The sequence below is a fragment of the Oppia nitens genome, unplaced genomic scaffold, assembly GCF_028296485.1.
Source record: "Oppia nitens isolate AA-2021 unplaced genomic scaffold, nextdenovo-longstitch-racon4-pilon3 scaffold13_pilon_pilon_pilon, whole genome shotgun sequence".
Lineage (NCBI taxonomy): Eukaryota > Metazoa > Arthropoda > Arachnida > Sarcoptiformes > Oppiidae > Oppia > Oppia nitens.
In genome coordinates this window covers 2,653,562-2,659,059 of record NW_026533192.1, presented here as the reverse complement: position 1 = coordinate 2,659,059, position 5,498 = coordinate 2,653,562, and positions in this window count along the sequence as shown.

Genomic DNA, 5,498 nt, shown 5'->3' with positions numbered 1-5,498 from the left:
CTGGTCAATGTCCATAATATGTATAGATGTTATTGTTGAACACACTTTTTTAATTAGTTTATTTAATATTTCAAACTTTATTTAGTTTATATAACAAACAATTACTCAATTAATTATATCTCTGTTTCAAATAATGCAATGAATTCAATGACTTTTAATGAAACAGAAAATTATGAAAAGCGTTAAACAAGAGATGGCTATTGTTTTTGACAATAAAAGCGCAAACTCTTCTAAATTCTTTGATATCATTCAAGTGTTTATCTCAACTGAAATAACAAATAATTTTTAACTGAACTTATCATTAAATTAAAAAGTTTTATATATGTCTTCAGCTGTTTGTCTTTAGTTTATAATGACAATTGGATTCAATCCAAATGACTTTCTTGTAAAACACGGCTTTAAATCAAACTAATATATGATATATTAATATACTGTACATACAAATAATGGGCACTAATTTAAAGTACACTTCAACACAACAGATATAAACACGACTGTAGTGTTGGACATATGGAAAGACTGCCTTTCAAATAGTTAGCTATAGTTTTGATAGCAATTTCCATGTTATCGGTAAAGACATGGCTAATATGTAAACTGATTCATATTTTTTAAGCACATCCCAAATGCTTAACAAATGGGTGTTTACTTTAGACTAACATGTATTGCCTGAGTACAGACCAACCAGTTTTCCAATGTTTCTACCAGTGCTTACAGCACTCAATTCATCGATTGATAGGCAGGCACTTTATGTTTGAGTCGCCGCCAATTGGGTGTTGTCCTTCATCACAGTACAAGTAATTATCTTTTGACTGTTGAAAATAGGGGAACAGGACTTACATTTAGATGGTTAGGGATGAGAAAATTGAAGATAAACTACCACAAGAGTGATTGCATGCTCTCATATATTTCACTTAACTAACATTAAAATTATGCACAACTACTACAGTACCGACACTAACATTAACAGCACTGTTAACACACAACACAGCCTAACAATCATTATATATATGTATATACTGTACGTGGGATTCAACATGAATTCATTAATTCATTACACAATTGAATAAGACATTAAAATAAGACAAACATAAACATATAGCAATCATATACTTAATGATTCAATCAAAACTAGCCTTTAATATATGCTTATATAAAACACAACAATTTAGCAAAATCTTCATAAATATATTTTCATTAAGTCATACATTAGATGCCAATCGTATGGTATAATAGTAATTACATTATCACTTAAATCAATATATATTCTTTTATTTAATTATTTAATGATTATTTTTCCTAATTTTTATTTTACCACATATTCTATGCCATTATACCATACAAATAATTTATTAAATCTATTATGTAGTCATATAATTGTTATTTTATTATTATTTTTATGCTATTATTTGTCATTAGTGGAGAAGTTAATGTCAAATATTTATAATACTAAACATTTGTAAACAATATTTTATTTAATAATTTTATTATTATTTAATTTCTAAAAGATAATAAATAATATACAATTTTCTGGTAATTTTATATTTTGTTTATTTATGTCAACACAGATGCTGACTATCAAAACACGTTTATATAATAGTCTTGATTTAACATTTATTGTACAATAAAAAAATAAATATACAAATTTTAAATATTGATTTAGACACAAAAAAGTGTTAACACAACAGAAATATAATAATACAATATATAAAAAAAGTTTATAAATAACTTGAATTATGCATAATTTATTGAAAATTTATCAAAAGATATAATGTTTTCAATTGTATGCCTCAAAGGAAGTCCTTTGTATGCCATTTATATATATACTGTACTTCATGTTGTTGTTGTTGTTGTTGTTGTTGTTGTTGTCCACAAATACATTGTGATAATAGAATATTATATATAAAAAACCAACAAATTTAATATAACAATAATTATATTTCTAATATTTAAATAAAATTTTAGTTTAGTCCAATAAAAGCAATCTATTTTTATATTAATTTTAATAATAAAATTTCAACTTTATTTAATGACATAATAAATATTATATTTTATAATTTTAAAATTAATTTATAAAGATATAAATGTGTTTGTAAAATGTCTTTCATAAATATGACACCATTTATTCATTTTTAATTAACTTTTTAGATTTTAGAAAAATGTCTAAAATAATGTAAAATAAATTTTGCAATATTGAAATATAATTCAATAAATTAATTTTATTGAATTATTAGACATTATTTTATTCAAAACACAATGCATTACATCATAATACTAACTAATAATCACTAATCTCATTGATCTTTCAATTCAATTGACTTTCACCTGAAATAAGATTTATGTCTTTTAACTAATATTAAGTGATTGTATGTCTTTATAAAGTGATTGTATTGCCAATGAAATCATATGAAATGTTCACAAATTGGATCCATTGTGTTGAATACAAAAAATAATATTCATCTTAAAAGTCAATGGTATAACTATTGGCCACAAATCCGCCTCTTTTTTCATCTTTTGCAGTCAAAAACTATTTCTTTTGTAATCACAAAGACTTCATAAACCTTTAATGGACTCACAAAAAGAGTGTGTCATACAAGTAGTTGATTTAGTATTGATGTTAGGTTTGCACCGATAGCTTCATATACCAGTGCAGTCGATGAGTGCCCCAAGTCTTAAACTGGGCTTCTCTTTGACAATCCTTTCCGATTGGAGGCACACAATGGGCTCCTGTAGTTCATATACTGTTCATCTATTGTTCATACAGTTTCTTATTGTAAACGTCTCTCTTATTTTTCATATTATTAATGATTTAATGAGCCGTAAAGTGTACTAACGCTTCAATATATGCAGTATATATGTATATACTTACTATATATATATATATTTATATATATATATATATATATATACACTGTATATAAAGTAAATGTTCACACAATTGGTTGGACACATGTAGTGTTGCACACATAGACCGTCATCTATCACCCAAATGACTATTTTAACCACATTTACGTTTCCTGTCGTGTCTTCAAAAGTGTACAAATTTACACCTTAGCCTTCAATTCAATTATAAACTTAACAATTGATTATATAGTTTATAGTATATCTATACAGTCTATAAGCAAATGTCTCGTTTGCTTCACTATTATTGTAGACTTTTGTTACAAAAATCACTAAATCCAGTGCTCGACACACAATATTCTTCATTCATTTTGCAGATATTGCTGAACACGTATTGTACAGATTGTATACTATAAATAACTACTAAGAGTCACACAGTGAGTGAGTGAGTGAGTGAGTGAAAGAGAGAGAGAGAGAGAGAGAGAGAGAGAGAGAGAGAGAGAGAGAGAGAGAGAGAGAGAGAGAGAGAGAGAGAGAGAGATGAAAGAGCATACCATAAAAATTGATGTGAAAGCAGTACTAGAAGTTGACGTCCAAAACGGCAAACTAATTGTAAACTAAAATCTCGTTTAAAGGAAAGCATATTTCAATTGATGTTGTATTAAGCATTGAATTTAACAGTTATATTCATATATTCATTAGCCATCATAAAGAAAGAAACGCTTTGTTGTCTCACATCTCAATCTCAGAGCTATAACCGATGCCAATGAAGAGCCAAATAGAGACTCTTTTTATTGTTTGCGGCATTGCTTTGAGTTAAGAGTGAGAACACTGGTAAGGAATAGTAAGGAATGGTAAGGAATGGTAGGCAATGGTAGGCAATGGTAGGCAATAGTAGTCAATAGAAAGGAAATTAATTTGCAAATCATGTCATATGTGTAGAGCATATCAATTGCTGAACACTATCTCGTTATAGCCGTTCAGTCAAAGCGTGTGACAGACAAGTGATGGGCGCCGTTGTGACTGACATGAGTGTCGTCGACGGCTTAACAATCCCATACAGTCTCTGTTTCACCACTAAAGCACATCTCTGGTCTATTGAGTGACACTTTGGCTTTCAGTGTGCCATAAAAAGACATATCTTTTAAAAACATATCAATATATGATTTTATGTCCACAAAAAATGATACCAACTGAAGAACAGATATTATTAGAGAAGTAGTGGTGAAGTGGGTGTGAGACACAAATCATAGCACCACTCATATGGTGACCGCATGTGAAGTCTTCATCAATTTGTTACTCATTTGCGACCTCTTACTTAAGGTTAATACAACCGAAAGGTCTTCTCATAACTCTTGTAAAGAGCGGTTGAGTCGGAAGGGCTTTGAAATGAAATGAAGCTCAAGAAAGGCATTACTGATCACATATACCGCCACTTCTTTAGTCTTTTGTTAGCCATTAATACCCACACCCTCTGAAAGGACGGACTACTACTTGACTCTATTAACGAGTCGGCATTTTCTGCAAACTTTAAATTATATTTAAAGTCATCGTATGTCAACATTTTTGCTAAATATTTAGACTTCTAATTATTAGTTTTTAATTAGACTTTAAGGGATAGGGAGAGACAAATGGGAGACAACGTCACTGACACACCATTTGGTCTAATAAATTAAAATAAGTGAAGAAAAATATATTTTCAGTCAAACATAACATATCAAACAACTAATGATTTATTTATATAATAATAAAAGTTTTGAGTTGAGATATTTAATTTGTTAATAAAATGTTTGCTTTTGGATTTAACGTTAACTTTTATGGCTATAAAAGGCAATAAAGCCACAGGAGTTTTAGGCTATTTTAATATACTATTTATGGGCGACTTAACTATAACTTTAAGCTCTGAGATAATATATAAATTTATATATATATATATACTGTATATATAATTTATATACAAAAGTGATAGAAAACTTAGTGAAAGTTGTCTCAAAGTTTGTCCATTACTTTAATAGGTTTTGGTGTTAATTTTTGTCAAGAAATTGATCACTTGTGAGACTTTGCATGAATCTAATGGTCAGTTTCACTATTTATTTATCTAATGTCAGCCTTAAATGTGCTTTTCTTCCGTCATACGGTTTAAACTACTGATGAAATAGTAAATCTCATAACATTGGCATCAATGGCCAAATGGCTATCCACTGTCAGTGCGTCTATTAAATGGCCAAAAACTATCATAATTGCTGTAACGGAAATTACAATCATTTTATCACTATTTGTATTGACCTCTGGCTCTGACTTAGACTTATTATAGTCGTCAACACCGGTATTACAAATGTAATACAAGACTAGCATATATTAAATAGCAAATATATAATACAAATTGAATAGAAAGTGAGAGCACTGGGAGTTATGGGACTTACGCTCTTTCGTTCCTCATATTCAACCGGAAAGACTCACAATATATATATATAGTCATCTGTTTGTCCTTTTGTGTACAACTTATATATTAAATGGTATTAATTATAACAACTAACTAATCAAATGTAATGTGTTTTATGTGTGTTAACCCAATTGTCAAATGAATAATAATAATAATTTTTTATTTAGCATTAAGATAGAGATACATAACAAGTTGTATTCATATAATATTAAACATT